Here is a 27,287-nt window from a genome sequence, read left to right as displayed (position 1 = left end):
AAAAATTTTCTCTCACACTGAGATCTCTCTTTCCATTCTTTGACAAGTATTATTTGCATATGACAAGTTTTAATTTTAATGAAGTTCACATTTTCAGATTTTTTCATGGGTTATGCTTTTGTTTTTATGTGTGAAAAGTGATTGCCAAACCAAGGTATCTAAATTTTCTCCTATGTTGTTTTCTAGGAGTTTTATATTTTTATATTTTATGTTTATATCTTTGACCTATTTCAATAAATTTTTGTGAAGGTATAATTTCTGTGCCTATATTCATTTGAAATCATAATTTTGTTATTTATATTATTGGTATTTTAGGTATAGTTAAGATAGCAATAAGAAAAAGTATACAATTATCATCTGAAGTGTCATTCGCAAACCCTAAGTGATAGAATTGGACTTGTACTCAAGTCTTTCTGGTTTCAAAGACAAAGAGATTAATTATCATGCAATATATTTCATTCAAAGCTCAGTAATCTTTGCAAAGCATAATACCTAGCATACTCTCTGGCACATAGCAAGGCCTTAATAAATCTTTGGTCAAAGAATGATTAATAAAGTAACAAAAGAGATAAAGTTTCTGTGACATAATCAAATACCAGAAAAATCAAATCTGGTATTTTGTTGTTATTGTATTCACTTTTGAGTAAGCTCAATTTTTTAGTGGATGCTTTGTTAAATAACATAGATGTAGCTTATTGTCCATAAATTCAAAATAATTATATGTAGAAGCAGTTTAAAACTTAGATAAATAGATGATAAATTATGACAGCTCAATAGAAAGCCATGGTGAGATTTGGATTAAACACATCTTATACATTTTTTTTTTAAACAAACACTAAGTACTGACTATTACTGACATTTAGGAAGACAGAAGAAATTTTTTAAAGTGTTTTAAGTACACGTTAACTTTCGAATGGAAGATACTTGGCAAAAATAATCAATTTTATAGCCTTAAACTTATGTTCTTATAATGATAATTTTACTCAAACAATAATTGCGTTTTTTAGATGGGTTAACACTTAGCTCATTTGCATTCAGATTTAGGGATCTACAAAATTACTAGGTAATAGCTACAAAAGGAGAAGATGTTTGTCATAAAATTGTATGCTTTCCATGGAAAGTTACTGAAATCGGTAGATGTTCTTTTCAGCTAATTAATTTTTGGAAGCTTCATCCTCATTAATCATCTGACAGGCTCACAATAACAATACATGCCCTTCTGATCATGAAATTCAGTATTATATCTTTAAAATGCCTTTTTACAGAATTTTTATGACTGCCAATTTGTGCAGAGTCAAGCAGCATTATTGTTTATAGACTAGAGAAGCATACTTGAGTTTTTTAATAAACTTTTGTATCATGCATTCTTTTTTACATGTTTAATGACACTTAACATTATTCTTAAAGTACTAATATCTTTAAGTTATCACAGTTACACTATGAGGGAAAAGATATCAAAAATGTTAATATTTTTTCTAATACTTTGTGAGAGAAAAGACATCAAAAATGATAATTCTGGCAGAGTGTGATGGCTCACGCCTGTAATCCCAACACCCTGTAACCCCAGGTGGATCACCTGAGGTTGGGAGTTCGAGACTAGCCTGACCAACGTGGAGAAACCCCATCTCCACTAAAAATACAAAATTAGCTGGGCATGGTGGTGCATGCCTGTAATCCCAGCTATTTGGGAGTCTGAGGAAGGAGAATCACTTGAACCTGGGAGGCGGAGGTTGCGGTGAGCTGAGATTGCTCCGTTGCACTCCAGCCTGGGCAACAAGAGCGAAACTCCATCTCAAAAAAAAAAAAAGTTAGTATGTTTTCTAATACTTTGTGAGAGAAAAGACATAAAGAAAGTTAGTATTTTTTCTAATAATTTGTAATTCATATTTTTTCACAGAAAAATAGCCACCTTTTAGGTTTCTTTAAAAATGCAAATTTTCCTTATTTTCTACTGTCATAATCGGCCCAACAACTAGGCAATTAGGCAAACTGGATAGCTGTCTCTGATTATAATTGAGAGGTACAAGACACTTTTCTCAAGGACATCTGCCTTGAAATTATCTAGCTTATTATTTCTACCACTCTAAAAACTTTCTATAGGATTCAGTTATGTCACTGAGGGAAGACAAGTCTTTCCCACAATTTTCAATCTTCCTTCAAAGTCCTGGTCTCCAGAGTTATGGACATTTATATGTTATGAAATAGAGTATGTTTGCTTTTGTATCTCCCAGAAGTATTTGTTCCTCACATGCTATAGGTGTTAGGCTTGCAGCCATTGGCTTCCTTAATCTTAAAACTATTTGCTTTCATTCAAAAGATATAAATCTTTTTCTTATCTCTTTTGACCACTTAATTTCAAGGAGAAGGGTCCTGAACTGATGGAAAAGGTAACTGAATAGCCAAGAAACTTCCAGAGCAATTTAATGTTATCTTCCTATGTAATTATATTCCAAAGGGGATTAATCCCATGTTTTAAATTTGAAAACCCCTATCATATCTTCCCCTAGAGATGCTTAGTAACATTTCTAAATCATAGGAACCAAGAATCTTTCCCATGTTTTCAAGAGGAGAATTTGTTTATACTGTGGTGTGTTCATCTTTCTTTCTTAGGAGGAGTGAGGGTACAAGGGTTCCTCTCCTGAATAAACACCTAGACCCTATTTTGGGGCTCTCACAGTACAGTCATAAGTAGGTATAGCAAGACATCTGGCTCTCATTAGATTACCCTAGGGCAAATGGAAATGACTTAGTTAGTCCTGTAGTAAGAAATATTTTGTCTACTTTTAGAATAATACTAGTAAACATAGATATTAAAATCTTAGGCCATTACCTCTTGCGAATCATATTCCTCTAATACCTGGAAGTAAAGAAAGTATCATCATTTTCCATAAATATCTCTGATTCTTACATGTTTCTTCCCAGTTCTTCCTAGCACAGTCACCTTTATTCCTAGGTCTCTTTGCCTTCATCTGACGCCCTCTTCCGGCATTTCTAATGAGGTCTCCTTATCAGGGGAAAAGAGGAAACTGAAACTTTTGTCTGCTGTGACTCAATTCTCAGTAATTTTCCATACCTAGTTCTCTCCTTCACCTTCGTCCCCTGACCCCCAAAATCCTTAAAACTGTTGGAGCCTTTTTTGGAGGCTCTCTCTACCGGGCAATGACCCACACATCTGCGCTGATCCACCTGACCCTGCACTGCAATGCCATTCTTTGAAAGGAAATGGATTGGAGGGGGTTGACCCTTTTTATGGTTTTAGCCTCTTGTTAAAGCATGACAGTAAGTGATTAAATGCTTAACTCTTTTCTTCATGACTAGTTGCTTCAATTAGATTCTTAACACTGACGGCCCATCTCCAGATGCATTTAAGCTTCTCTCAAAAGAAGTGGAATAGAATTTATGCTGTGAGCCCAAAATACCTGAGACAGGTCTCAATCAATTTAGAAAGTTTGTTTTGCCAACGCGAAGGATGCATCCATGACACAGCCCCAAGAGGTCCTGAGGACATATGCTCGCTTTGTCAGGGTACAGCTTGCTTTCATACATTTTAGGGAGACATGAGATATCAATCAATACTTGTAAGGTATACATTAGTTCAGTCTGGTAAGGTGGGAAATCTGGAAGAGGGAAGGGAGCAGGGGGAATTCTAGGTCATAGGTAGATAAAAGATAAAGTTTGCATTATTTTGAGTCTTTGATCAATACACAATTTAGTGTGGCTCAGTGAATCTGCATTTTGGCATACACAATAGGATGGAGGAAGAAATCAGACATGCGTTTGTCTCAGGTGAGCCTAGGGATGATTTTCTGTCTGCAGCACCTGTGAAGATAAGCTATCAGTTTGCATTGCCAGGGTGAAATTCAACAGAATTGTTTTAGGATAAAGATCTGGAGGCCTACAAGGAATTTCCCTGTGGGCAAATTGTGAGGGTGGTATGTAGCTCTTTTCTCTTTGTAGCTATCTTATTTAGGAATAAAATGGGAGGCAGGTTTGCCTGACCTGGCTCCCAGCTCGACTTTTCCCTTGGCTTACTGACTTTGAGATCCTGAGATTTATTTTTCTTTCACAATGCCAAACATATATGTTTCTGTCATTGATCACATAAACACAGATACGTTTACTTATTAAAGATTTTGTATAACTCCATTTATTTGAAAAGAAGTAAGTATTTTGATCTCTCTTTCCTCTAAAGGTCAAATGGAATCAGCAAATTCATTAAGAAAAATGAGATTTCAAAGCTGAAACCACCATTGCAAAATTATAATTGAAACAGTAAAAGAGGTGTGACCTAATCAACGCCATCTTGCTTCTAACCTCCAAGCTGCCCTTGTTCATTCCCGGGCGTAGGCTGAATCAACTTTGAGAGGAGATTAGTTTATAGTTTAGCTCTGAAAAAAGATGATAATAGCCCTTTCCTTGAAAAACCCCTTCTTTCCTGGGGACCAGTCTGCCTTTGTAGGACTAACAGATTAGCTAGAGATTAGAAATTACAGTTTAGGGGCCACGCAGGTTCCAGCTGCAAGTTTCTGAACTTCCCCACATTGCTGCTGGGAATAACGTTGCTTTTGTAAAACCTGGGATCAGTGCCTGAGATATTTTGCAGACCCTGAGTTCCAATGTACCAGCTGACACCACCCAGACCAGTAATATGTACAAACCTGTTCTGTAATCCCACCAAAGGAACAGAAGAGAGCAAGAAATGCTCGCTTAGACCCCCTGTGATTTCATCTCCGACCCAGCCAATCAGCACTCCCCACTTACCAAGCCCCTCCCCATTCAATTATCCTTAAAAATTCTGATCCTCGAATGCTCAGGGAAATTGATTTGAGTACTAATGAAACTCCTATACAGCCGGCTCTGAGTGAATTACTCTTTCTTCATTGCAATTCTTCTGTCTTGATAAGTCAGCTCTGACTAGGCAGCAGCAAGGTGAACCCGCTGGGTGGTTACAAAGCCACATAAAGTCATTTACAATTCACAGTATTTTGGTATCTTACTATGCCAAAACAGACTGTCTTTAGACTATCTGCAGAGATCATTAATGTTATATCAGAGAAATGTGATGCTTTACATTTATAAATTAACATGTTTGTGATAGGAAAATGATAAAATGCAGAAAACCGTCATGGAGCTAAAATCATTCAGATATAAATTCCATCTCTTTGTTATGTGCGTGTGTCTATGCATATGTAATTATGCAATGTTTTATACAAGGCGTGATTTGGATCAGAGTGATATAGTTTTTGCATACCATATTACTTAATTTTGTCATCAAACATTTATGAAATGCATTCAATATGCCATTTCCACATATCATAAAAAATTATTTAGAACCACAATTTTTAAACTGAAAGATATTATCTCACCAGAAAGATTCAACCTAATATGTTTAAAAATTCCATTGTAGAAATAGACTCAACTTTCTCCACATTACAAAAATGTTAAATAATTATATTTGAAGATAAATCTCTACATATTTAACCAAAATAGATTTCAACAGATGAAAATGTTTTAACAAATAATATAAACGTATTTAATATTTTGATACATAATCAACAACTATCCTTACAAATACTTGTACCAATTCATGCTTACAATGAAGGCACAAAAATAATCAAAAATTATTGCCAAAATATTTTTTACCTTACCCAATTTTATATATGAGAATGTTCATTTCACTGTTTTTATCTCATTTTTATGAGAAATAAATAATTTTTTCATGTTTTTTTATGTGAGGTATATTTTATTCACACAATAATCTATGTCCTATTAATGGAACTTCTGGATTTATAAGAGTTACCTATGTGAGTCCATTTTTTCACAATTTTTTTTTTTACTACTTGTTAAATCTACATTTTTCTCCCAGACAATCCTCACTTTATGGCACCAGGGAGCTATATGTGGTTGAATGCCAACATGTCCTCTGGAATATTAAAAGACACTTCAACCTCAAAATGACCAAAACTCAATTGATTTTCTTTACTATAATTTTGAGCAAAACTCTGAATTTTATATTTTGAAGATTGTCGTATATTCATCTACCCATGGGGGGAACCTGATTATTGCCTTTAATTTCTTTATCTTCTTTACAGTTTCTGTTATTTGTAACTCTCCTTTGCTTATCCTTGTCTTCCCACCTTCATGACAACTGTCTTAAACTATGCTCTTATAATTTCTTGTTGGATAACTTTGTGTAGCATAATGTCTGCAAAAACTATAGTAGATATTTAATAAAAATGTGTTAATTTCATTAAATAAACAATTAAAATCTTCCTCATCTGGTCCCTTGTTTAATAAAATAAAAGGGATGGGCCATGTCAAAACTCTGTTTACAAAATGCACTATTTTTTTCAATGATATTTGGCTATGAACCAATTTTTTAGCAAAGCTTATATAGCTTGTTGTTTTGCCACTCTTTACCCTCCAGCCTTATTCTTGTACACTTTGCCTCATGCATAATATGCCTTCAGTCCATCTGAGATTTTGTCATGTTTCTCTAGCCTGACTTTCCATCTGTTACTCTCAAGCAAATGCTAACCTGCCTGCTAAATGCTGCTGAGTGGAACACTAGACCCTCAAAGACACTGAATCTACTAAGTAACATCATCTCCAAAAGGATTGTTGGAAACCAGATGAAGTTCTCGAGGGGTTTGCATTTCTGAATACATCTTCTGAAATTAGAGCATTCTTAGGTAATAAGACAAGTTAATACGTATATGATGAAAATTCATGAAGGAAACAGTGTTAAAAAATACATTATGATATGGAGAAATAAAGGATAAAAGTTAATCTGTTTTATGTTCACTCCCACATGGATCAGAAGCACAGATCTTGCAGAGGTCTATGTCCTCAGCTGTAGTCCTCCCTGTAATCTCCACCAGATTTGAGATCTGTCTCCCCTGTCCCCAACACACATATAAAATGTAAATAAAACTATGTTGACTCAGTTACTCTATACAGAGAGTGAGTCATTGTGCTGGGTTATTCTGTCTGAAAACAAGTACTTCCTCTTTGAAATGATAGCTACTTTAAAAGCCATAAACGTTGTTGACATTAATTAAAATTGATTTTCTATGTAACTGATAAACGGTGTTACAGAAACTGAGGTATGAACATAGTGCCAGAGATACACAAAAGAAGAAACAATGTTAGGAGTATAATTTAAATGTGTCTAGTCCATTCAACTCGAATATTTCTATTCTAACATTTCACCAGCCTTCGTTAAAGTTTATGAAATACTTTTTAAACAGCTAATATTTGTCAGGCACTAAGATGGGCTCTAGGAACAAAAATTCCAATAAAACATAACACATGCCCTCAAAGACATTTTGTAGAGGAAAAGAAAGGCAAATAAATATTTAATAAATATGAAGAACTCCAAGATAATTGGAAGATGTTAAAACACTAGGAGAACAAAAGTAATGTGATTCAGAAAAAAGCATACTGATGGATATGATATTTAAGTTGAGTTTTTTAAATGAATTGGAAAATAGAAGTGGCTGAATGAAGAAGGGGGGAAGAGTCATCCAGGAGGATATAAAATGTGTAAAGACACTAAAATGAAAATGATGACTGGAGTCTAAATCACATCATCATTGTCTTAGTGATGTGGTCACAGAATATCTGAGACTTGAGTAATTTATAACAAACAGAAATGTATTGGTTCACAGTTCTGAGGCTGAGAAATCACAGGTCAAGGTGTCAGCAAGTTTGGTTTCTGGAGGAAGGTTGGACGCTCACATGGCAGAAGACAGAAGAACCAAGCAGCAAAACGGATCTGAGCTTGCTCTTTCGCAATAGCATTAATCCCACTCATAATGGCAGTGCTTTCATGGCCCTATTGCCTCTGAAAGTTCCCTCATCGTAATATTGTTACAACGGCAATTAACTTCCAACATGAGTTTTGGAGGGGGCAAACCTTCAAAACATAGCAATCATGTACTACATGTGTACTACGCTGTTAAAGTTGAAGGAAGTCCTTAAAGGTTTATATGCAGAAAGGTCATGATCCAATTTGTGTGGAAGAAGACAAGGGTGATAGAATAGACTTAAAAATTGGCAAATTTTCAGGAGTTCGAGAACAACCTGTCCAGCATGGCGAAACCCTGTCTCTACTAAAAATACAAAAAAATAGCCTGGCGTGGTGGCAGGCGCCTGGAATCCCAGATACTTGGGAGGCTGAGGCAGGAGAATCGCTTGAACCTGGGAGGCTGAGGTTGCAGTGAGCGGAGATTGTGCCATTGTACTTTAGCCTGGGTGAAAAGGTGAAACTCCATCAAAAAAAAAAAAAAGAAAAATTCGCAAATTTAAATCCTAAAAACAACTAGGAAATCATAAATTAGGGAGAAACTGAAATAAGGTAGTGACAAGAGAATGGAAAGGAAAGCAGATAATTAGCATTATTCAGGAGATCCTCTGCAGGACCTTAACAGTACGCATTAATGTGATTTGTGCTCAAAGATGTTACTTCTTAATCCTATCTCTAGCTTAGAATTTTCTTTGGCTAGAAACAAATTGTAAGCAGTTCTCCTTATTAACTAATAGAGTAATGATTATTTACTCTAAACATAATTTCTTAATAGAAAAATATAGCTTTTTAAGTATAGAGTCAAGTTATTTTTTATAGACTACGGGAATGTCTTATTTCTATATTTCTTTCTGAAAATTTGCCTTAAGAAATGTAAAATGTACAGCATGGTTACCCCCTTAAACAAGAAGGAGGAAGTTAACTGCACTGGAATTCTTATTAGATGATTAGAGCACTATAGTTTCTGAAATGATTTTTTAAATGTTATGTAAAAAAAGTTTTAGAACATGATCTATTCTAATTGCTTGACATTCATACTAAATTCCCTATTTCCCATAGTTGGTATCAGAATGCTTAGAACAAATTTCAGATGATCAATATTTCTGGTCTTACAGTCTGTAATAGATTTTAAAGGGTCATGAAAGCTATTGTTTGCTTCTGTGAGTCCATGTCTTTCAATCATATGTTGTTCTACAATAATAATAATAATCAAAATTTTGTGTTTATGGTAAATATTTACAATTTTCTGTTTTTTAATAAATGATTTTATTATATATCTCTAAATGTCATAAAAGAAAAGAATTGAGATTTAATAATAATTAGGAAAAGTCATCTTAGTAAATATCAGACATTGATCATTATAATTCTAGGTCTATGAATATTTTTTGAAGTTGTTTCAAGCATATAATAAGAAACAGTAAAAGTAAAACATATTGGCTTTCTAGATTTCTCATTTGTCATTTATTTATTTATTTTTTAAACTTCGTTATCAATGATCTCTAGAAAGCATTTACAAAATATTGACTCAATCAAATATATGCAAAGTTTTAGAATATTGTTAATGTCAATAGAGATTAGCGATATTTTATTTCTATAAGATAAATTTGCTTTGGGAAATTTTGAAATCATGAGAGTTTGCTGATCTACTTTTATTTTTTCATTTGACACAAACACACACATGCACTTACATACACAAACACACAACAAATGCAGCTTTTAAAAAATAAAAATTGCATGTTAAGTGTTCTTCAAATGACTACATGCTAGATATTACAGGATGCATCTACTTATTTTCCCCAATCCATATACTCTTTATTAGTTAATCATTTCAACCTGGGAGAAATTAAGAAACTTACTTTATCTTATCTCAATATGAATAGTATTGATCTAATACTATTCATATTTATTAAATGATATTCATATTGTCAAATAGTATTTATTAAATACTATTCATATTGCCTGGTACTGTTCAGAATGGCCTTACCTGCACTCTTATCGGTATAAAGAAACGGAAAGCATATGTAACTACACTGGCACCTTTTAGTGTCCTGAGGTGCCTTCTGATCTATATTCCTCCTACATATAGAAAGGATAGAAAGAAGAGTCAATGTTTCGTTAAGAATACAGAACATATAAGATAACTGATATTCCACCATCCTGTTCTCCAGCTTGTTTTAAATTATATATTCTAGAATGTGTATTTGTGTGTGCACTATATGAAAACTTCTTTAAAAAAGCCCGTTGGATGCTTTTCAAAAATCTATTTTCTTTTTGTTTCAGTCTAAATAACACACAGGAAAGAAAAGAGAGTAAAAAATATGTGCAGGAAAGAACGCAGAGATGACAGAATTACATTTCTTTTCACTTGAATCAAAGAACTTACCCAGTTTACCTTACTTAGTATATTTTCAAGTGTCTCGTATCTTCATTTCTTCTTGATTTAAGGCAGAGGTCAGCAATTATTTTTCTTTAAAGGGTTAGGTGACAATAATGCAGGCTTTGGTGGCATTACAATCTCTGTCACAACTTTTCAGTTCTGCCATGGTAGAGTGAACATAGTGATTATACACAAATGACTCCGTATGATTATGTTCCAAGAAAACCTTACTTGCAAAAGCATGCAGTGGACTAGTTTTCCCCATGGGCCATATTTTCTAACTGCCATTTAAGGTAATTCATATCTTTACGTCTACTTCATCTGCATAGTGAGAGGAATAATTTCTTAGGTTCTAGAACCAGAGGGGCCTTAGATGAGGTTGGTCACTAGACCACCACTGATAATGTGGGCATTTTCAAACTTTATTGAGAAAACAAAAGCTAGCTGACTATGACTGAAGAACCCATCTAGCATAAACTGCTACAGTCTCAGTAGCTGGAAGAGTGATTAAAGTATTTGTGTTAAGTAAGTGAAGGTACTTTGTTTTGAGGTGGGACAATAATCTCCAATCAACTACTACTAAAGAATACTAAAGTAACCATTAAATGCAGACAAATACCTTTGATTTTGTATCGACTGCAAATAGAACTTTCCTTTCATATAATTCTGCTATTTAAGAAATCAAGCATAAAATTAAGCATATATGTCTTTGTTAGAAGATGTATTTTCCATTTTTAAATGTATATCAATATACTTCACACTTTAAATAATTTTTATACCAATGATGAACATGTATTTGTTCATGTGAACAAATGTGAACTACGTGGAATTATTGTGATGTTCCTTTCCTACCCTGGAATTATTCCTCAGCTCATTCCTTCTGAAAATAACTCTGTTTACTCTTCTTTTTTGAATGACCATCTTCATCTGGGGAAAATATGCTCACATTTCTTTACCAGTTATTATTTGGCAATAGAAATGCTGCTAGTTCAGGCAAGTGACGTAGGGGAGAAGTGTCTGTTAGGGATATTTCTGGAAAAGTTTCTCAATTTTAAAAAGAGTGAGAAGTCATGAATCTTTATATTTTCCTACTACCATGTGCAGTTGAATATAATATCTGGAGTTGTTGCAGCATTTTAAGCCCATAAGAAGATAAATCTTAGGATGAAACTAAAATGCTTAGAATGGCAACATGTAAACTTAGACGCACGAGGCACCTAGCAACAATACAAGTTACTGAGTTAACCCGGGACTACTCTATTTACCAGCATCTTGTTATGTGAGGTAACCAACTCTTTTGATGTTATTGCTTGAGGTCTTAAGCATCTTAACTTATCCTCAAGTCTCCATCTTCAACAAAGCAGAAGTCTGTTTTCTCGTGACATTCAGTGTGTTATGATGGTGTCATTGGCACATTTATGAGGGCTTTGAATTATAAAAGTAGAATTAATATCAGATAAAGAATGTGGAATAGGAAATAAGCAGTAGAGCTCAGAAAATGGAGATTTTAGAAGAACTTAAAGTACAAGTCAAATTATCTAGCTCAGTCGCGAATACAACCAGAATGCAGTTGTAAATATGGAAAGGTGGAAAACATTTATTTTGTAGTTTTTGATGGAAGTTGGTTATGTGCAAACTCACACACACACACACACACACACATACATATTTATATAATACATATGCAAGTGAAAAGATGCTTACCATCATTAGTAGTTGAGGAAATGCAAAGTAAGCCCACAGTATGAAACGATCAGCAACAATTAGAATGTCTTCAATTAAAAGACTGGCAATATCAAGTGTTGACACTTTATGTGATAAAACTGGAAACCTCCTGCACTATTGGTAAAAGTTATAAATAATATAACCACCTTGGGTAATACTTTGGGAGTTTCACAAAATATTAACATCAATTTACCATGTTGTACTGCCATTGTAGTCTTAGGTGTTTGTTTAAGAGAAAAAAAATACTCATATAAAAACTTGAGGCTGAGCGCGGTGGCTCACGCCTGTAATCCCAGCACTTTGGGAGGCCAAGGTGGGCAGATCACCAGGTCAGGAGTTCGAGACCAGCCTGGCCAACATGATGAAAGTGGTGAAAACTCGTCTCTACTAAAAATACAAAAATTAGCTGGGCGTGGGTGCGCATGCCGGTAATCCCAGCTACTCGGGAGGCTGAGGCAGGAAAATTGCTTGAACCCTGGAGGCGGAGGTTTCAGTGAGCCGAGATTGCACCACTGCACTCCAGCCTAGGTGACAGAACAAGACAGTCTCAAAAAAAAAAAAAAAAAAAAAACTTGGACACAATTGTGTATAGCACTTTATTTGTAGTAGCTAAAACTGAAAAACAATGCAAAGGTAAATGGCAAACTAAATAAATAAATTTTGGTATAGTCATACAATGGAATATTATCAATAATAACGAAAAATGAGCTATTGATGAAAGCAAGAATAGAGATAATCACAAAGTAATTATGTGAACCCCTTAGCTTATCAGTAAAAAAACCTCAGATCCTTCAGTTTCTTGACATAGACAAGTCGAAGTAAAAGTAAAAATGTAGAGATAAATCTCTAAAATTAATATTTTATTTGGGAATAAAGAATCACAGTTAAGAACACACATGCAGACTAGTGCCTTTGGGCATATTCCAAAAACAAAGAGGTGTTTGGAATTTTTACAAAAAGGAGAAATGTTATATATTGCCCTTTGAGAAAGTTTATTGGCACTAGTAAGGGTCTAGGGAGCTAGCAAGTTTAGATTGATGAGTGATGGAGGTAGATAAATTAGTCTTAGAGTTGTAGTTAGTCATTTCAGTAGCTATTAGGTGAAACCGGTTTCAGATTACAAAAGGCAGTGTCAGCAGCCAGGCTTGCAGATAATTACATTTTTGGGGCAATGTTCTAAGTCCTGAGTGCCTCTATCTTCCGGCATTTCAACTCTGTTTTAGTTAAGTGTCACAAGAATGATCCAATGCCTATGATCAACTTGTACATACAAATGTCAAAACTTATACAATTTCGCATTTTACTTGTACAGTTTGTCAATTAAATCCTGATAAAGCAGTTAATACAAATGTATTAAATGTATCTAGACTTTCAGATGATTCCAAATATTTCCCAAAAGTTGAGTTTTCTTAGAAACATTGTTACAAACTCCCACAGACATATTCTTTCTCAATTCGTTCCCTCAAATACATTTTGATTTAAATCTGATATACATGTTTTTCTTGCGATCAATTTTATCATAGTTAACTAAAGCCATCAATGAAAATAAAGGTTTTATATATATATATTTTTTAATTATTATACTTTAAGTTTTAGGGTACATGTGCACAATGTGCAGGTTAGTTACATATGTATACATGTGACATGCAGGTGCGCTGCACCCACTAACTCGTCATCTAGCATTAGGTATATCTCCCAATGCTATCCCTCCCCCCTCCCCCCACCCCACAACAGTCCCCAGAGTGTGATGTTCCCCTTCCTGTGTCCATGTGTTCTCATTGTTCAATTCCCACCTACGAGTGAGAATATGCGGTGTTTGGTTTTTTGTTCTTGCGACAGTTTACTGAGAATGATGATTTCCAATTTCATCCATGTCCCTACAAAGGACATGAACTCATCATTTTTTATGGCTGCATAGTATTCCATGGTGTATATATGCCACATTTTCTTAATCCAGTCTATCATTGTTGGACATTTGGGTTGGTTCCAAGTCTTTGCTATTGTGAATAGTGCCGCAATAAAGGTTTTATATTTTTTGACCTAGCAGTTTTATTCCAAGGCTCACATGCAATGTCAGTAATTTCCACTAGTCAACTGTCTTAGAACGTGGTTTTATATATGGAAAAAAAGTTTAAAATGAGTACTAAAAAGCACGCAAGTGCATGCACACATCTAATTCTGCGAGGAAGCAGCTGATCAGTAACCCCTTTGATTCTCATGGTCTCTGCAGTTTGTCAAGTATCTATTATTGCCAACATGAACAGTTTTAATATATGATAATCGAGCTGAATATCCAATGTGATGAATGTAGACATTTTCCATTTAGAAAATTGCTTAGCATATAAAGGAGTAATAAATAAATGGAAATTTGAAGTTAAATAATAAGATAAAGTCCTTTGGAGATAACTTTTCTTTTTGGCTATTTTTTTCAATGCAATAGTTATTGAAATTCTGTAGAAAATCACTTTGACCAGTCTTTAGACCTCTTAAGAAAAAAACAACTATTTGCTTTACACATTTTTACATTGATTATTAATTCAAAAATACTAGAGACCATGTTGTGGTCTCTAGAAAGAATGTTCTTTAAAAAATTGTGTTCATCTTAATGAAGTAATTAGCTTGAAGGTATTATGACATACCTACAATTATACCTTAAATTCATTATAGTACAGCAACACTGTATGATAGGGAAAGAAATTGATTCCCATGTGTAGTTTGAAAATGTTTATTGCCACATTAAAAAAAGAAACAGGTGAGTTAATCTAAGTATAATATAATTTGAAAATATTATATTCTAAGTATTATTATTCTACATAAAACTCATATAAGTGATAAATGAAATAGATGAGATTCTTTTTTTGAACTCAGTTTCCATCTTTTATTTCACATTTATAAAATATCTCAATTCAGAGCTAAAACTTTATCAGAAATAGTTGACCTATATTTAGGTGGCATAAAATATACAATTAAAGCAGTAAACTTACATACTCAAGTATAGTTAATATACTTAAAAGTATTATGATAACTAGATCAAATACCAAATTTTTTATTCTATTGATATTCACATATACATTAATGGCACTTTTTCATTTTTTTAGAATAATGAATCTGGTTTCAAAGTAATAGTATATTACTTTAAAAACTCTACACAAGTTAAGGAAATTTACTCATACTAAAGTCAATTTGTTGTAATTAACATCGAATTCAAAAGGATATTGCATAAATTGAAAAGAAAAATTGAAAAGAAATTTTGGGGGTATTAATACCAAAGAAACATTCTTAAATTTTCCTTGTAGTTGTTGCTGCCATAACACTGTCCCTGTCCATCACAATTAAAATCATCTGCATGTTGATGGACATTGGAAAAGTGTATAAAATGATGATGATATATTTTATTAAGAAAGTTTTTATGTAGACATAAATTCTTATAGATTACTATATGCAGGGTGATATTATTAAGTAAACATAAATCAAACCGCTGTGTTTTTTGTCTTTGATAATTATTTGGCAAATATTCTTATTGTTCCAATAAAATCTTAAAGAGGAATTAACTGTAAATTTTTGTAAACTTTTCCACAACTCACCCAAATAAGCATTGACAAGTAAACACAAGATTTAAAAAAGTATAGTCTTTTTTTTTAACATTTTCATAACCTAGCAATTATTCATACCATCTGGATGTATACATAATACACTCTTTACAACTGCACTCAGGATAGAGCGTCCATTTCAGAGAACTGAGCACAAAAGTTTAATATGTACCATGGAGGCAAACATATTCAATAAGAGAATTATCTGTCTCTTGTATTAAAATTCCAGGCCAAAATTTTAGCTATATAGCTAAAGCATGGTCAAAGATAATAAAACCTATTTTTAATATACTGAGATAAAATGATTGTAAAACATCTGTGCCATGGTTTGATTTCATATGACACAAATTGATTACATTTCTTCTTAAATCTACAAGTCATTTGAAACAAAACATACGCCCAACATTAATTTGTCAATGTCTCATATCATGAACTCAATCTAAAGAAAGCTACATATAATTTTTCAAATTTTGAATCCTTTAATCTATCATATTATTAACTAGGTTTTGTATTCTATAGGCAATTAATTGTTTGAATGTTTAATAAATGTCTCTCACTTTTACAAAAAAAAAAATTTGTCTTTTCTCTGACATTTCTAAGATGTATATAACTTAAATATTGAGTGAATACCTCAGCTAAAAAGTGTTTTCTTATTTGTATTTTGCACCTCTCCAAATTTACAAGCTCAGATTTTGTTTAAAATTAAGAAACTTCTATTCTACTTTAATTCAGATTTTAGGTGATAAGTTTTACGGATTATTTTTGACTCTTCTTATAAAATTCACTATGCCTCTGCAAGTAGTATCTTTTAAGAGTGTCCACTTTATTACCTTTAAAGTTATCATGCAAAGAAGAACCTTTACATTCTGTCATGTAGCAGCGAATTACAATGTCATTCCTCTTTCTCTTTCCTCCTTCTCTTCCTCCTGTTCCTCTTGTTCTCTTCTTCTATTCTTTCCCTTCCTCTTCTTCTTCTTCTCTTTTTACTGTGACAGTCCTGGTAATAGTTTCTGCATCTTCACTTGATTCTGCTCAGAAGTATGCATTAATTTTAATTTTTTAAAATGTTCATAGTTAATTTGTAAGCTAAAAAAATGAATTAAACTATATTATGTTGTAGGTAGACTAGCAATCCCCCAATATGGCCATGTCCTAATCTCCAGAACCTATAATGATGTAAAGTTATATGGTATACTTGGGCTTCCCAAGACTATCCTCACGTTCAGTAATCATTGAGAGTAAGACTCATGGGACTCATAAACTGTTATGTTCCTGCTTACAGTTGATAACAGGGAAAGAACACAGATTAAAATCAGCAAAGCGAAAAGGTGCAAAAGGTATAGTTCAGAAGAAACCAAGCCCTGGGTTCCAGGTGTCTCTTCACAGAAGAGTCTCACAGGACACACTTAATTCACCCCACAATGATGTGTAGCTACACATTTTAAATGTTGCCCACAAGGGAAGCTCACCTGAATCTTGAGTCCAGGATTTTTTGCGGAGAGGTCACTCATATTGGTATACAGTGCCTGCGTGGCTGACCTCATCTACTCAGATTCCTGACCCCCAGAGCAAAAATAACTGTTCACAATAAATTCATATTTTTAGTATAAAACGTGATCAAATTAGTATAGTGTGAGCCAAGGTCACAATCATACAAAAACATTCATATCAGGTAGAACAGTCCATAGAATTCAAGAGCTGTTCCCAGGAGCCAGTCAGGGGCCAATTCTTGAAACAAGTCTTTCTTGATAATGCGCAGGGATGTGTACAACCCAGGCTGAGTTCATCTTTTCTTGCATGTATGATAATAGGGAATTATGGTAGCAGGTGAAATCAAGGTTGAGATATAGGGATTATTCTCTGTTATCTGGGTAGGCCCAAAATAATCACTATTGTTCTTCAGTGGAAAAGGGAGGCAGAAGAGAACCAGAGAATCAGTAGTATAAGAAAAACTGATCCTGATGCTGCTGCCCTGGAATATGGTAGAATAGAGTCGTGAGCCAAGGAATGTGGATGTCCTCTACAAACTGAAATAGGCAAAGAAACAGATTGTGCCCTGGAGACTCCACAAGGAGCTTAGCATCACCAACACCTTCACCACAGCCCAGTGAGACCCATTTTGGACTTCTAGCCTCTAAAAATGTAAGATAATGAATTTATGTTATTTTCAGCCATGAAGTTTGTTGCAGTTTGTTGCCACAGCAATATAAAACTAATATAGAGTATAATTAAAGTAAGGGGTATTTTATTTATTTATTTATTTATTTTGAGATGTTGTCTCACTCTGTCACCCAGGCTGGAGTGCAGTGGCTTGATCTCGGCTCACTGCAACCTCCGCCTCCCGAGTTCAAGAAATTCTCCTGCCTCAGCCTCCCAAGCAGCTGGGACTACAGGCACATGCCACCACGCCCAGCTAATTTTTGTATTTTTAGTAGAGGCGGGGTTTCACCATATTGGCCAGGCTGGTCTCGAACTCCTGACCTCATGGTCTGCCTGCCTCAGCCTCCCAAAGTGCTGGGATTATAGGCGTGAGCCACCGCACCCAACCAGTAAAGGGTATTTTAATTTAAAACTTTGATTTGTGTAGGTATCACTGTAATTCACACTGCCTACATAAAATTTCAAATTAGTTTGTTAAAATGCTACATCATTGTGCAGGCAAAAATCATTTCATCTGATTCAATTTTTCTGACAGCAACTAGTTTAGTGAGGTTTGTGTTAAGAATTTTGGTTTCTCAATAGTAATAAGCGCATATCAAGTGCTCAATACCTGCATGTGTCTAGCTGCAACAATATTAGCCAACATAGTAGAGTACTATAAGGAAAAACTGTAAAAGCCTTTGAAATGGACCAAAGAAAATTACTGGTAACTAGTTAGACATGTAGGCATTGTCTAGGGCATCCTCTCAGGTTATCTCTGCCTTTCATTGTATGAGCTAATTTACAACTCTATAAATTCTTTAACACACAAACAATGCAAATGCAAATGAACTTTCCTGTGGAAAGCAATTTTATAGTTTTGCATCTATTTCTAAATTTATGTCAGTCTATGCTTTTGTTAAAATATATGTGGCTCTTTGGATTATCCTTTGAGCCACCTGTGATATCTTACTGGTGCCATCATTAATTAATGAAATAAATAGTGTTTTTGAAGTAAAATTGTATATTTTTATGAGTCATGATTTTTCTTTTAAAGAATCCTTTTACTGATACATAAATGGAATTCGAATTTACTTAGAAAAAAAATGACAAAACATGAATTTAATTCCTTCTATACTGCCCCAAGAAATAACTGTCTTTGAAACCAAGATAAAGCTCAGTGCATCTAGCCATGATTAAAACATGACATTTTCTTATTTCTCATACAGAATGATATAGACCTCTTCAGGGTCAATACAACCAAAAGAAAGAGACTTTTTTGGAGAGTGGAATCTTCTGTGTAATGAGCACTGATATTCATAAATATAGCAAAGTATTTTATTTCCTGTTACAAAGAAGCATAATTAGTGCATAAAACTTTAAAGCATAGTGTATTCGTTTCCTAGGACTGCTGTAAAAAATAAATTGCCACATACCAGGCAGCTTAAAAAACAGAAATTTATTGTCTCACAGTTCTGGAGACTAGAAGTTCAAGATTAAAGTGTTGGTAGGTTTTGCTCCTTTTGAGGTTTGTGAAGAAAAATCTTTTCCAGTCCCCTTTCCTAGCTTCTGCTGCTTTGCAGGCAACCTTTGGTGTTACATGTTTCTGCTGCATCATTCTGATCTCTGTCTTCATCTGCACGTGGTGCTCTCCTTGTGTGTACTTGTCACTAAATGTCCCTTTTAAAATAAAGACACAAGTCATATTGGATTGAGGGCTCAACTATTCTAGTATGACTTCATCATGACTAATTAGTTCTGCAATGATGCTATTTCTAAATGAGGTCAGGTTCTGAATGAAGTACTGGGAGTTAAAAGTTCAACATATATCAATTTTAGGGGGATGTAGTATTTCCTTCTTGCATTGCTATAAAGAAATACCTGTGACTGGGTAATTTATGAAGAAAAGAGGTTTAATTGGTTCACAGTTCTGGAGACTGTGTGGGAAGTTTGGTGCTGGCATCTGCTTGGCTTCTGGGGAGGCCTCAGGAAATTTTTAATCATGGCAGAAGGCGAAGGGGGAACAGGAAAGTCACAAAGCCAGAGAAGGAGCAAGGGGTGGGGGGAGGTACCATACTTTAAACAATCAGATCTTGCAAGAACTCTCTATCAGGAGAACAGCACCAGTGGATAGTGCTAAACCGTTTATTAGAAATCCACCCCCATAATCTAATAGCCTCCCACCAGGCCCCACTTCCAACACTAGGGATTACAATTCTTCATGAGATTTGGATGGGAAGACATGTCCAAACTATATCAGGGGACACAATTTAACCCATAATGCATAGAAACATGGAAGAGACTACCAAATATTTGCGTGCATATGGTAAAAACTCACCCACAATCTATCAATCAAAAAATAATTATTGTCAACATATGAATTATTTCTTTCTATTTTGAGTTGTGCTATAAGTGTTTTATTAACCAAAACTACATTTTTTTTCTGTATGTGCTCTTTATGGCCTTTTAAAAATGCAGTACTGTGGCACTTAAAAAACTGTTTGATAAAGATACTTTAGTGGCTCCATAGACACATTTGTTTAGCCAGTTGCCCATTGCTGGATGTTTTTGCTGTTTCTAGAATCTGGATTATATAAATATTATTGAAAACTGCATTATTTATATATTTCTGCGTGTATCTTTGATAATTTTCTCAGGAAACCATGCCCAGAGAGTGGAATGACTAGATAGTAACTAACATTTTAGAGCTTGTGAATATTATGTGACACTTACTGAGTATATCTGATAGGCCAGGCTTCAATCTAAGCACTTAATGGAAATTAAAATGTTTAGCGTGACAATGTCCCCATGAGGTGCATAGTATGACTACCATTTCAACTCCTCAGATGTGGAAACTGAGGCAAATGAGATGGTCAATAATTTGCTCAGGATCAAATTATTGATCCTGGGGCAAGTATGCAACAGTGTTGGACATTTTTTTGCACCAAATCCCACCTATTTCTAGGGCATTCAATGACTTTGTTGATTGCATACATATTGCCAGGTTGTGTTGATGACGGTTGTGAAACTTCAGTTCTTGTCTTCTCAATTTAAAATAATTTTAGGGACATACAGCAAGGAGATGCAGCATAGAGATATTTATTGCAAAGGAAAAAGAATACTCTGAAAGTTAGGTGCAAAATAGACAGTACACTCTGAGAGAGATGATTCAGAGCGCACTGTTCCTAAGGATAAGAAAGTGTTAACTGTTTCTGGGGAAACTCCCTTTATATGAGTCTTACACGATTATACATAAGAGGGTGAAAAGAGGTGTTACTAATAAGCATGTTTTGAGTGGTCCTCTGGGGGCACATGCGCAATAGCTGTACATGTTTGTTCATACATTGCATGTCGTATTAGCATCTCAAATCTCCATCCAGGGGTGTGTTTTTTGCTATTATAATAAGCAAAGATTCAGTCTCAGGACAGGTAAAATCAAAATGTGCATGCTTTCTACAGGGGAAATTCCTTACTGGAGATAACTGCTTGAATGAGGTTGACTGCGATGCAAATGCTGGGGCTTTTTGCATTGATGGTGTGGTCTCCATGATTGCCATGTCCTGAGGACATGGTTGACTATCCTGCCTCAGTTTTATATTAGAATATGTACTGAATTACTTCCCTGTTAGGAAAGTCCTAGTGACCAATTTTTCCAGGCATCTTCAAGAAAGTTAATATACTTTATAATAATTGTCAATTTCAAGGGTAAAAAAATCGTACCATAGACTTCATTTGCATTTCTTTGATAAATTTTGATTTTTTTTTCAAAAAAATTGTATACATTTATGGAACTTACATATTTCAACTATCAACTATCAGCTACTGGCTTGCAATTTTTATAATGCCATAAAATTGCAGAATGAGACAGGGTCTTTTAAAAGCATTTATTTCATTCTCAAAATTTAGTTTTGGCTGCCTACTAACAATTATCTGGTTGTCCTCAGGCCAATTTCAGGTTGCAGTGAGCTTATAAATATCAACTTTTCTTAAAATTTACATCTTTACCATCTTTTCCACAAAAATCCACATCTTCTGTTTATTCTCTTCTCTCTCAGAATCTTGTAACCAGCCAAATACAAAGCAGAACAGAAAGGCTAGTTCCCTTTTAGAAGACTTTTCTACCAGCTGCTTATCAGAAAAGTTTTTTATTTTTATTTTATCAGAACTGAATTTTTAGAAATGATTTTTCATTTAGCACTCACCTATTTTCAAGGGATATTTTGAGTACAAGATGATCTACCAATTTTTATCTAAATGATAAAAAGTAAAGAATAGTATTTGCTTGCTCTGTTCATGCATAAAGGAGTTCTACCCAGTTCCACACACGGGAAAGTACACAGTATCTTCTACCCTCAAATCTATCCAAAGATTACACTGGTAGTGAGAACATAGTGTACCAGTAGTTTCATCGATGTGTGAGTGTCTGTCTTAATCTATGGTATACCAGACTTCAAATAAATGCTTTTTGAATGATGAGTAAGTAGTGCAGAAATAGACTTAGGTTCAGTTGCTATATTTTTCTGCATCACAATACAAGTCTTGGCTGAACATGTTTGAAGCCCTGAAAATAAGGCAAATCACCTCTAGGCTATATAGTCAAAAACATCAATGTCCATGGACACATTTCTTAGTCCAAAATTATCAGAGATAATATTCAAAATATGTTGAATTATGAAATGGAGTGATGCAGGTTACAACTATTTGGTTGAATATAGGTGTGTATGTATACAATCCCATTTTGTGATGTGTACTTGCTGCTGTACCTTACAAACTGTATTCTTAACGCAAGAAATATCAGTGGGTTTGCTTTGTCACTGGTCAAACTTTAGATAAATTTAATTGTAATTATGAAAGTTAGCTTCTGGTCTTTTGCCTACAAACCAGCCTATAGAAAAGTGCAAGATCTTTTTTTTTTTCAATTGCATACTTAGAATCGAACAGCTCTCCTGTGAAGATGAAAATTGCAATGTGTCGAATGAGTTTCCACCTCCCATTTCCTGAAAATGATAAAATGAGGTTCTTTAAAAACCCACCAAGGTCAAGCATAATTCCAAAATCTCATTCATCAGTGTCTAGCTGACCTCTATCACTATAGTGCACCCAGGGTACCATTTGGTAGCAACTTAAAAATAATTTATTCAGTCATCCCTCTTGCTCAATTATTTCACATCTGTGGAGCCCTAGGTAAAATTTACATGATCAACATTTTAGCCTCACAGAGGAACTGACTATAATTCACTTGGGCAGGCAAAGTTTTCTTACATCTTTATCAACTTTTCATTTTATTTTACAGTGAAAAAGTTAGTCCTTGCTGTGGTATGCAAGGGAATCCTAGAAAATAACACGTGACTTTTTCTTAAAAGTACTAAAATTAAAAAACACTTTTCATATGTCTAGATTTCTTTCTTGGGGTTGAATATATGGTTTGTTCCATGGAGACTTTATCTAGAAAGGATGTACCACTTACCAATCTCCTCTTAAAGCCATTATTACGTCTAAGTGAACCACCGTTATAGATATTTTATCACTTTGCATCTCCTAGATTGCTCCCATACAACAGAAAAATGGAAACAGAAAAGAGATACCCAGGCTTTCCTTTAATTGAAACCTTCATGATAATCTGTTGTTATCCTCCAAGTAAAGAAGTTGCAGCACTATGTCTACTACTGAGAATACATTCACAAAAATAGTGTTTATCATGTTTCAGAAAACAATTCTCAGTTATCAGCTTGCTTTTTTTTTTTTCCTGATAAAGCAACTAACCTGGCTGGCATCTGACAGGTATAAAGTATTGTACATGTGCTCCTCCATGGGATGCCTGTCAAAATCCCTAAAAAATATTGGTTTCCTCCAGCCTTTTTGTTTATAATTCCTCTAACACAAGGCTATCAGGATAGCCTATACTCTCCTACAGACAAACCAGCTACTAGATACATTAGCTCTTTCTGGAGTTGTCTGAAGGTTTCACTTACTGCTAAATCCACGCACAGGGCAAACAATACCACTTTACTTTCTCAATTTAAACTGTTTGCTCTGTTTTTTCCAAGAACTTTTCGTCTGTGAAAGACAAGCAGCAATCTCCAGAGTTTATATATCCTGACAATCTTATTAAAATTCACATATGCATCACTATCTCAACAACAATAAACTCTCCCCTCAAAAATGGTAACATCAGAAAATATAAGAGAAAATATAGAAATCTGTAATTTTCAAGATATTGCTAGTTACTTTAAAGCTGATTTTGTCATTTAATACTTGCCCAGTGTTAACACTTAAATCAGTGTTATCAGTGAAAATGATAGACCGATGACAACAAAAGAATCAGCCTAAACATTTTAAAGAAATGGATCCTAAAACATGTTTTTAATTAAAAGAAAACAAATTTCTCTTTTAAAACCATTTTATTGGTGTTTTGTTCTTTCTTAAAATAATCTCATATTTATACCAAACAGCAATCTCAGAAAGCCCTTTTTAAGGTGGTATGATACCTTTGCCCTCTTTATGAATTTACTGATTAAGTAAAATAATTACATAGCTTTTAAAGCATTTCCAATAAGTAGAATTTAAAAGGTTTAGGAAATTTTACTTAAGTAGAATAAAGTAAAATGTCAGTGACCAGTAAGTTAGACCTAAATGACAAATTTAACAACAAGTTTTTGGTACCATTTGTGTTCCCAGATATAGCACTTTGTGTCAAGAGGGCATGTAATGTGCTTGTATGTTGACAGCACTTCTGGGAACTCACTAATTAGCTGAACTTTTGGAAATTCCAGGAAACAAGGGTAGGTTGAGATGAACCTCCTTAGGCTCATGTGTCACTTCTGCTCATAATATGATAGCTTCCTGTGTCAAACATCCAGGTGAAAATTGGACAATTTAGTCACCTTTCCAGTTCTTTCTCAATTTTGAATATTTTGATTTCTCAATTTATATCTGGGTAATCTGAGTTATTTTTCTTTCTTTCTTTTTGTTTTTTGAGACAGAGTTTCACGCTGTCACCCAGGCTGGAATGCAATGGCATGATCTCGGCTCACTGCAACCTCCACCTCTGAGGTTCAAGCAATTCTCCTGCCTCAGCCTCCAGAGTAATTGGGACTATAGGCACCTGCCACCAGCTAATTTTTGTATTTTTAGTAGAGACGGGATTTCACCATGTTGGTCAGGCTGGTCTCTAACTCCTGAAGTCAAGTGATCTACCCACCTCAGCCTCCCAAAGTGCTGGGATTACAGGCAGGAGCCACCACCCCAGGCCCCTGAGTTATTTTTCTACAATTTAATATTTTTTGATATTTTAATTACAAATCCTTGAAATCCTAGTACTTTTTTTCTTCTTGGAATAATAATGAGTGAAAAGTGAGAGAGCATAGAGAAGATAACTTAGAAAACAATAATAAGAATAAAGTTCACAGTAAGGGGATGAAATGGAAAGAATGTCTTAGGACATTTAAATATCACTAGAAGTCACTAGAAGACAGCTATGGCTAATATGGAGAATAAAAGCATCAATGAGACTTTACACTGATACATGTATCTTGTGTATATTTAAGTAATATAATAGGTGTATTTAAACAAACGGATGAGTAAACTAGGAGTCAGAGAGGTTAACTAATTTCCACAAGGTTATGTAGGATGTGAAATTAAGTAGTATGACTTAAGATTCCTGGCATTGAACCACGTCACTGTATTACCTTCAGGTGTTTCTTTGGGTAAATCTACCACTGACTTATTTCAAAAGTACTGTAAGTATATAGTTAAATAAAATATGTGCATTATTGCTGACAGTAGACTGCAGCATTAAACTTAATAATAATAATAAACCAAAAATACATCCCTGGAACTATTGAATTAACATGAATATAATTGTCAGCTCTGTCAAAAAGCAGTTTTGGCAGTAATTCATAAGGTTCGAGTGTGCTTCTTCATCATCAGATACAGAGGTACCATGACCTCATTGAGTTAATGTTTTCTTGATTTTTATGTTCATCTTTTCTTAATTTTTTGTGTGTGATTTCTTTTTTGGTGCATGGGTTATTTAGTAGTGTACTGCATAATCTACAGACTAGTGAATTTTTTTGTCCCTTATTTATTTGTAGATTAATTATGTTTGAACCTGAATAAAAAAGCATTCAAGTAGTGTTCCTTATTTTTCCATCCTGAAAGATTTTGTGTATGACTTAATATTTACATCAACTTGTCAATGAATCTACTTGTGTCTTATTTTTGATAGACAAAGTTTTTGATTATTCATATTTGTTATATAGAATTATTCAGTTTAAATTTTCACTTGAATCAATATGTTATATATTTCTAGAAGTTCATGCATTTATACAAATATTGAAAATATAAAGTTTTCCATAATTTTTAATTAACTTTTGTAACACTTGTCATTTACTTGAGTATTATCTTTCATTAAATTCTGATGTTTATGTTTGTATCTTCTCTCCAAATGTCAAAGAGCCAGATAATAATGTTGGGGTGAAAAGAAGTCTCCCAGAGTTAGAGTCTGCAATGCAGAGGTTCGGAACTGAGCAGTGGCTCCCTAAAATCTCTCTCTTGCTAAGTCTCCTTGTTTTTCTTATTCTTCTTCCCGAATGCTTGTCATTTTCATTAGGCATTAAAAAAATAAAGAAAAAACTCTACTTTTTTTTCTTATTGACTATCTCTATTATTCATTTTTTTCACTATTTTTTCTTTTCTATTTATTCTATGTTTTCTTTGATTTTTATTTTTAAAAATCCTCTTAATGAAGACCAAGTTGAAGATATTTGTTATTTTTATATTGTTAACTAGATGTACTTTACTTTTAAACATAAATGCTTAATTTTATCTTACTCTTTGATGATCTTTGAAATCTTTCTAAAACTGTAGAAAAAATCAGTATTTTTAGTAAAAGTACACATTTACGTGCCTCCTCTGTGTTTTGATGTGTGGTGTTGCCATTAATAGTTAGTTAAAAATATTTTTAAAATTTTATTTATATTTCTTCTTTGATTGATGAGTGACTTATAACTATATTTCTTATTTTCCCAAGTATATTGCTATTTTATCTTTCTTATACTAATTTATAACTTGATTATGTTGTAATCAGAAAACTCGAAATATTTGCTTTTAATTTTTTAAGTTTTTGGTTAGATTCAATTTATGACACAGTACATGACCAGTTTATGATATATATTAAATGTATTTACAAAATAATTGTTTTGCTCTTGTGTGCAGTTCTATGCATGTCCATTTTGTCAATTTCCTTAACTGTATTATTCCTAACTTCAATGTCTATATAGATTTATTATGTGCATTTACTATAAATTACTGAAAGAAGTTAGTTGAAATGTTCCACTTTGAAGAATTTCCTGCTTTTATTTTTTAAAGTTATTTGGTTTCTTTGATCTGTTAGCTATCCTTCATGCAAATCAGTTGGTATGTTTTTTGCTACTTAGAATTTTAACACTTTTATAATTTCTAGAAAAAATTCCTTGTGGAAGGGAATAGGTGGACCAGAGTGACGAGCAGAAGAAATCCATCTCTGATATAAGCCTGTCATTCTCAGGCAACCCCTCAGGTAGCCCTGGAGCTGAAATGGCTCAATTCATGCCAAATCATCTGAGACTTACTAACTCTGCCTCATATGGTCATGTAATGTGGCTGCTTC

At 34.0% G+C, this 27,287-nt stretch overlaps 1 long non-coding RNA gene across 1 annotated transcript in view; it reads right to left on the bottom strand.

Moving 5' to 3' along the window:
* Window positions 1–4,727, bottom strand: part of LOC129526316 (uncharacterized) — a 78,690-nt gene extending 73,963 nt beyond the window's left edge. The window contains exons 1-2 of the long non-coding RNA XR_008670977.2: window positions 4,659–4,727; window positions 2,831–2,857 (exon numbers count right to left, since the gene is read on the bottom strand). This is a non-coding gene — a long non-coding RNA (uncharacterized lncRNA). The remainder of the gene's footprint in view (window positions 1–2,830; window positions 2,858–4,658) is intronic.
* Between the last annotated feature and the right edge of the window lie 22,560 nt (window positions 4,728–27,287).

The sequence above is a fragment of the Gorilla gorilla genome, chromosome 14, assembly GCF_029281585.2.
Source record: "Gorilla gorilla gorilla isolate KB3781 chromosome 14, NHGRI_mGorGor1-v2.1_pri, whole genome shotgun sequence".
Classification (NCBI taxonomy): Eukaryota; Metazoa; Chordata; class Mammalia; order Primates; family Hominidae; genus Gorilla; species Gorilla gorilla.
This window is presented reverse-complemented; position numbering and strand designations above follow the sequence as displayed.